Here is an 8,102-nt window from a genome sequence, read left to right on the forward strand (position 1 = left end):
GGTGCAAAAATTTCCCTCTTCGCCCAGCATCTGTTTGGTGAATGGTCGCTTGTCAGCAAGGCATGTATAACACCGATAGAAGAGAATACTTGTATCTCAGGGTTTCTTGGTGGTCTCTGAGCTTGTTGGTTTTCTGGCAGATGTTTCATTATATCATTACCTCTTGTCATTTCCTGCCAGTAGCACTGATGGTGTTACCTAGTTGGGTAATGAAACATCTGCAAGAAAACCAACAAGCTCAGAGAGCACCAAGGACCCCACAATCCTCCTCCTCCTCCTCCTAGCACTGATGGTGTTACCTAGTTGGGTAATGAAACGTCTGCAAGAAAAACAACCAAGCTCATTGAGCACCAAGAATCCCACATATATCACTCTGCCCCTACTTGCTGCAATTTTTTCCCCCAAGAATATTTCTTATCAACGTGTGTATTTCCACATCGTTTCTCTTACAAACGCATCATCGGAAGAGTGTGTCTCAAAGCACACTTCTCCTAAGCCTGGATTTCATCCTAATATATCCAGGCTTCTGCAACACGAAGGTGGTTTTATTTTTTAACAAAAACTTTGGATGGGTGGAGCTGCCAGCCTGGCAGTGGGAGATTGGACCATGTAATGGATTTGTGGGGGTGGGGCAAGATCTTGAACTTTCAACTGGGTGGGGAAAACCGGGAAGCTTTCAGATTCGGGTTTTCCCAGATGTGCCAACATGGCTCTCTTCATGAATTGGAACTTTGAGGAATCCTTTGCCTTGGACTCTGATTTAATTTTGGATGCTATTTGGAACCCTGACATGGGTTTTACCTCGCTCAATGCACATTGTTTGCCCGCCACATCCCACCCAAAGGAACCCACTCGGCTTTCGGATGCATATCCATCTTGGATTCTCAGCTACTCATTCGTGCATGGAATCTCCAAGTCCTGTTTCTGATCCGTCGCAGAGACCAGCTAGCTGAGCAAGGCACCGCAGGGAACGGATGGAGAGACAGATGTTCCCAGCTGATCAACCGCCTGCTCAGAACAGAGCTGGAAGGCTCTTTGGGAATTGTTGTGTTTCCAACTGCAGAGTTCCAAAACAGGAGATAAAATTGCATCCGTCTTCTGCCCAGGCAGCTGGACCCAACACAGCTTCAAGCTACGGTAGTTGGGTGTAGTGGTTAAGATGTTGGGCCAGAAACTGGGAGTTCATGAGTTCTAGTCCAGCCTTAGCCATGAAAGGCACCTGGGTGATTTTGGGTCAATCACCAGGAGCCTGTGAGTTCTAGTCCAGCCTTAACCACGACAGTCTACGGTATAGTGCAATATTAATGCAATATCAAGGGGTTTTCAATTTCAATTATATAGCATGTGAAGGATGTGTGTTTGTGTTTTTACACTGAAGATGGCATTTAATTTTGTTCTTACAAGGTGCAGTGACAATAAAGCAAACTAAACTAAACTAAGTTTTATAAACAAGGCCAAAGGAAGATCAGATCAAAGTCTCAGATCTGTCTCAGGTGTGGCATCAAATCCATTAAGGTGGCTGTCTCAATAAGTGGCCCTCCTCCTCCTCCTCCTCTCCTCCTCCTCCTTCCTGAACTTGAAGGAGACTTTACAGTTTATGAAAAATCAGTGGAAAAACCATGGCCGCTGCGCGGGAGGGAGGTTATTCTCAGAAAACAGGGCAGGGATTAAAATCCATCCCACCCCAAGGAGCTCATCGGTTGGAGGTGGCAACTGTTGGAGGGCAAGCCGCATAAAAGATGGATGAGTTCATTTTTATTTCTCCTGATGCTGTCTTGACACTTGACTTTTAAATGGCCGTCTTCCTCCAACATGCCGAAAGCAAATCAGAAAAGCAAAGCAGCTGGCTGGCCATTTGCACTGGCCCAGACAGAGACCTCCACCGGAGGGCGGAGGGAGAAACGAAGAGCAAAGCGCTAAAACTATCATTTCACTGCAATGAAATGCGCCTACCGGGTGGGGGGGACAGGGGGGGTAATATCGGTGTCAATTTTTTTTTTTAAAAAAAGGAATGACACCAGGAAAATCCAGCAAGGCAGGGAAAGCTTTGTGGGATGGTTTTCTGCCTGGTAGTGAACCAAGCAAGCTATACACACTTTGCCAGGCTCCGTGCAATCGAGGGGTAAGTTGCTGCCAGTTTTACTACTGGTTCACAACCTGTGTGCAATCCTCGTGAACAGGCCAGACGTGTGCTGGGTGCACGAGCACTGCTCAATGTAAATTGTTCTTCATGCATGCGCAGAATAATTTACAGTGAACTGACTAAAAACCAAAATGGCAGCGGTCCAGCAATGGCGAGGGAACTGGTTCGGGGGGCGTGGCGGGCCTGGGTCGCTGCGGGTTCTGTGACCCAGGCCTGAATTCCACTACAAGTTTGGCCAAACCGGGAACAACCCACCTGTGGTGCAATCCAGAAAAATACTTTCCCCCCCCCTTAAAGGTAGACTATTCCTTTCCTGGAAGCTCTCCTTCTCATTCCAGCCAAATTCGGACCCATTTTGTTCTGGAGCTACATTCTTTAGAGATTCATCCTGGGCATAATCTGTTTCCACTCCTTCCCTGGGGATGGTGCTATGAGGCATTGCATGCCAAAACAACTAAATGCATGGGCAATCCCTCTGCTGAATTTAATTAATTAATTCTCCGGAATTATTATTCATCTTTATCTTCTTTACTTCCCCTTTTATTGGTAAATGTTATTGTTCTGTTGCTTTGCACGTATGTTGAGTACTTCTCTACTAGAGACAAATTCCTTGTGTGTCTAATTAGGTAAAAATAAAGGTTCCCCTCGCACATCTGTGCTAGTCGTTCCCGACTCCAGGGGGCGGTGCTCATCTCTGTTTCAAACCCGAAGAGCCAGCTCTGTCCGAAGATGCCTCCATGGTGATGCCTGCTTGACTAAATCCCTCCCCACCAAAGGTGGTTCCTATTTTTCTACTTGCATTTTTATGTCCTTTCGAACTGCTAGGTTGGCAGAAGCTGGGACAAGGAACGGGAGCTCACTCCGTTACGCGGTGCTAGGGATTCGAACTGCTGAACTGCCAGGTTTTTTGAACACCAAGGGCCCCACAGCCATTGTCGTCATCCTCCTCTTCTTCCTCCTCTTCTCCCTTCTAACACTGATGACGTTACCTAGTTGGGTAATGAAATGTCTGCAAAAAACCGCCCACCAAGCTCAGAAAGCATCAAGGATTCCTCCACAATCCACATTCCTCCTCCTCCTCCTCCCTCCACTGCTTTCTAGCACTGATGACATTACCTAGCTGGGTCATGAAACGTCTGCAAGAAATCAACCAAGCTCAGAAAACACCAAGGACCCCACAGTCCTCCTCCCCCTCCTCCCCTCCCCACTAGCCCTAATGCCATTACCTAGCTGGGTCACAAAATATCTGCCAGAAAACAGCCCAGCTCAGACGCGGACAAAGATCCCTCCGTTTCTTGATTAATTCTCTGGTTTTCCTGACTGTCTTCAGAACTCACAAGCCCTGCTTTTAAACGACCCTTTTTACACCTGCCACGCCAGCCAGAAATATGTCTTTTTAAAAATAAAATTAAATAACATTTGACCCGGTTTACCCACCTCCTCTTCTCTCCTTTCTGTACCCGCCTGCATTTTTAAGACTGCCCACCAGCAGCGCAGAAGGGGGAGGGGGGGAATTGCATCCCTAATAATGGAATGAAATCTTTGGCTTGAAGAGAGAAGAGCAGCGGTTCCTCCTCCGTGTCTCACCTGCCCCAGGAATTCATTATCCAAGGGATCAAAAGCAGATGGTGCTTTTGCAGGAATAACATCCCGAAAATACACCAGCTGAGAGTTAGAGATAACCACAACAACAGAAAAGGAAAGGGGGAGAGAAGAGAGGAAAGGGGAGAGGAGGAAGGAAGAGGAAAGGAGAGGAAGGAGAGAAAGGATAGAAAGAGAAGGGGAGAAGGTAGGAGGGGGGAGAGGAAGAGAGGAGCAGGGGAGAGGAAAGGGGAGAGAAGGAAGAAAGAGGAAAGGAGAGGAGGAAGAAAGAGGAAAGGAGAGGAAGGAGGGAAGGGATAGAAAGAGAAGGAGAGAGGGTAGGAGGGGGAAGAGGGAGAGAGGAGCAGGGGAGAGGCAAAGGATGAAGGAAAGGGAAAGGAGAGGAGGAAGGAAGAAAGTAGAGAAGGGAGGGAAGGCAAAAAGAAAGGAAAAATAGAGTGGTGATAATGCAAAATAGGTATAAGCAAAGCAACCCAGAATGCAAATCTTAACCTTTTATATGGAAAAACAAATATGTAAAAGTGATAAAGATAAATAAGAATAATAACGACGTTAATGTAATACCTGTAACTGAATGTAAGAGAATAAAAATAAAATGAAAAATAAAAAGCAGACACTGCTTTTTTTTTTAAAAAAAAAATCTCAATTCCTTGTTTTACCTTGCGATGCTTACACACACACACACACACAAACCCTGCACACCAACCGGGCAAGTAGCATCTTGCTAGCCAAGCAGGTGCAGAATTTTTTGCAAAGAATCTTTTTTTTCCTTTCTCCCTTGCCCCAAAAATCCTTGAAAGGGGGGGGGGGAGCGGTTGCCTTAAGGCGCAGGCAACTCACGGGGGGAGGGGGTTCCCTCGTTTGAAACGGATCAAATAACCCCCAAACCCCGATTTCTCCTCCGGGCGAAGGATTCCACCCAGAAGGCAGGGAATATTTTGAGTTTGGCTTCCTCCAGGGGGAGGAGGGAGAAGTTGTCGCCTCTCCCCCCCCCCCTCGTCCAATCCACCAACCCCTCACCCCCTCTTGCCCGGCTCACGCCGGACACCCACCCCCACCCCCGCTACATGCAAAGACCGCCAGCCAGCCGCATCTGCGAACCTGGTCTCGGCTTCACCTTGGCTCGTCGCGCGGCACCCAAACCTTTGCGGGCAAGCCTCGAAACCCGCGGCGTCTCGTGTGAACGCGGCCAGAGTATGTGCGAGCTTGCCAATCACGCTTTCCCCGCAGGAAAGAAAGAAAGGGGGGAGGAAGAGCGCGGGGGGTTGAAAGGCGAAAGAAAGCGGGAGAAAGCCAGCAGGCGAGAGGGGGGGGAAGCGTTCCTCGCCCACCGACCAACCCCCCCCCCCAATAAAATCTCGCCTTCGTAAGGAACTCTTAGGAATAACCCCAGCCACCATCATCAGTGGCTAAGACTCTTGAGCTTGTCGGTCAGAAAGCTCGGCGGTTCGAATCCCTAGTAGAGGTCTCCTGCGCGAGCAGCGGGTTGGACTAGATGACCTCTAAGGTTCCTTCCAACTCTGTTCCTGAGGCTCATCCCGCCGTCAACGAAGACAAAGAGTGTTCCCGGGAATGTCCCGAGCGCCTTCCCCATTTGGAAAGGGAGGCAAGCCTTCCAGATTAGGGCACTTAGGGGTGGAGGGAGGCATGCCAAGAACCGACCGCCCCCTCCCTCCTAGGCTGATAAACTACCACTCCCAGCCCGTTGAAGACGCCCTCCGGATTGAGACTGAGCCTCGGCGTCCCACCGACCCCCCCCCTCCTTAAAAAAATATCGCCTTCGTAGGGAACTCGGGGGGCAGGGAGGACAACCACCCTTTGTTTAAAGAGCCAAGAGTGTTCCGGGGCATACCTGGAGCGCCTTTGGAAGGGGGGGCACCCCCAAAACCGACCCCCCCCCCTGCCTTCCAGCCCCCTCCCCCCTTCCCCACCCCGGCCAAGGTGCCTCCGCAGCGAGACTCACCCTCCGCCTCCTGCCCGGCCCGGGAGCCCGAGGCCGCCGGCGCCCGACCCGGCATCCAATCTGGCCGCTGCTCCGCGCGAGAGTCCCCGCTCGCCCGCCCGGCGTCCAGCGGCGCTCAGTCCCGCGGCGGCGGCGGCGGCTGGGAAGGAGCGCGCATTCTCCCGGCGCTCGCCTGCCTCCCTCGCCTGGCTGCGGCGGCGGCGGCGCCCGAGATGCGCGGGGCAGCGGAGGCGGCTGCAGCGCTTCTCGTCCTCTCGTCCTCCTCCGCCTCCTCCTGCCGTCGCCGCCGCCGCCAGCCCAGCCCGCCTCTGGCCGCTCCTCGGGGCTCCCCGGGCGGCGGCGCCAGGCAGAGGCGCGCCAGCTGCGGATGACATCAGCTGGGAGGGAGGCCCGCGCCCCGCTGGGCTGCACCGGCTGCCCCCCTCCCACCCACACACCCCCGCGGGAGGGGCGAGGAGCCGCCCAGGACGCCCCGGACAACAGGAGAAGGAGGAGGAGGAGGAGGAGGAGGAGGAGGAGGAGGAGGAAGGGAGGAGGAGAGAAGAGAAGAAGAGGAAGAGAAGAAGAGGAGGAGGAGGAGGAGAGAAGGGAAGGGAAGAAGAGTAGAAGAAGAAGAAGAGGAGGAGGAGGAGAGGAAGAGGAGAAGAAGGAGGAAGAAGAGGAGGAGGAGGAAGGTTTTCCCCTCCCCCCCACCCCAGCCCCACTACTGGGTCCTGTGAAGTGGCCCCATCCAAGCAGAAGGGGTGGATGGGAGAGGGGAGAAGGGATGGGTTGTTTGGAAGTCATCCTTGGACTTGGCCATTAACAAAAGACAGGAAGACTTGAACCCAGGACTATTCGCTCCTCCGGGCTTCTTCTTTGAAGAAGTTTCTCTTCTAGAACTCCCTCCCTCCCTTTTCTCCTTTCTTTCTTTCTTTTTTTCCCTTCCTGCCTCACTCCTTCTCATTTCCATCTTCTTCCTATCTTCCTTCCTTCTTTTCTTCCTTCCTTTTTTCTTTCCTTCCTTCTCCTTTTTCTTTCTTTTCTTCCTTTTTTCTTTTTCTTTCTTTTCTTCCTTCCTTTCTTCTTTTTCTTTCTTTTCTTCCTTCTTTTTCTTTTTCTTTCTTTTCTTCCTTCCTTTCTTCTTTTCCTTTCTTTTCTTCCTTCTTTTTCTTTCTTTTCTTCCTTCCTTTCTTCTTTTTCTTTCTTTCTTTTCTTCCTTCCTTCTCTTTCTCTTTCTTTCTTTCCTTCCTCCCTTCCTTTCTTCTCCTGATCAGTGGGTGGGTGGGTGGGTGAAGGTTCTGGGCCTTGGATGCTGCACTTAAGAACAGCAGCAGCAGCATAAAGCTCCCGAAATCCCAAAGTGTTGGCTTGTGTTACCCTGGGCCACAAAGACCAGAGCCTCCACATTGAGGAGCAGTGTACCTGCAAGACCCTAATCTCTACAGGCCCCCTGGGCGTTTCACTGAAGCAACTGCTGCATTCCATGAGAGATGGAGAGGGATGGAGCGCCACCTGTTCCCCAATCTGAGGTGGGCTCTGTGGACCTCCCATCCGTCAAGCCCATCAATTCAGTTAGGAATTTGGAGAGCAGAAATGCACCATTTGGGAAGAGACCCCCTCACTTCCTTCCAGATCATTCCTCCCCACCCCTTTGCACACACATTTGTACTCTCCGTGCACCCTTGCACCTGTTGGAAGCCGTTGGTTATTTCGGGGAGTGTTTTGTGTGAAATCTCTTTGCCTTTTGAAAGGACATTCCTATTGGCTCTGGGGAACTCCTCCTCCTTTTGGATTATTATTATTATTATTATTATTATCATTTATACTTTATTCATTAAACATGAAACTCAAGTCAATTGAACATTCAAAAATGCATCACAAATATCATTGACTGGTACTGATGGCTGATATGGTTTGCTGCCAGCGTCCTAAGTATCAACCAAGGACCTTCTTAAAATATGCGATGTTCCGAGTAGCACAGTTTTTTGCAGTTCTGCTGGTGTTATTGCAGGAAGCTGCAATTTGTTGATGTATTTATTATTATGTGGCTAATCTTTGGTGAGATTCACAGCCTTTGGGGCTGGTTGGTAGCTCAACGGCTGGAGTCCTAACCAAGGACCTATGAACTGTTAAGGTAACGTCGGAGGATATAAGATGTTCCAAGTAGGGTGTTTTTTTGTAGAATCAGAATGTTCAAGTCCGATAAATTTAGAATTTCCAAATAGCGAGGGAGCCCTTTAGGTATTGCTCCAAGGGCTCCAATTACAATTGGGACTACTACTACTACTACTATTACTACTACTACTATTACTACTACTACTACTACTACTACTTCTTCTTCTTCTTCTTCTTCTTCTTCTTCTTCTTCTTCCTTCTTCTTCTTCTTCTTCTTCTTCTTCTTCTTCTTCTTCT

General features: G+C 50.0%; 1 protein-coding gene across 8 annotated transcripts in view; it reads right to left on the reverse strand.

Annotated features, from left to right (window-relative positions):
* The window catches only part of LINGO1 (leucine rich repeat and Ig domain containing 1), a 259,989-nt gene extending 254,007 nt beyond the window's left edge, over positions 1–5,982 (reverse strand). For all 8 annotated transcript variants that reach the window (XM_081964983.1, XM_081964989.1, XM_081964981.1 and 5 more), the window contains exon 1: positions 5,709–5,982. The gene's annotated coding sequence lies outside the window, so the exon portion shown is untranslated. The remainder of the gene's footprint in view (positions 1–5,708) is intronic.
* Between the last annotated feature and the right edge of the window lie 2,120 nt (positions 5,983–8,102).

Source organism: Natrix helvetica, assembly GCF_964273705.1.
Source record: "Natrix helvetica genome assembly, chromosome: 12".
NCBI classification, from domain to species: domain Eukaryota; kingdom Metazoa; phylum Chordata; class Lepidosauria; order Squamata; family Natricidae; genus Natrix; species Natrix helvetica.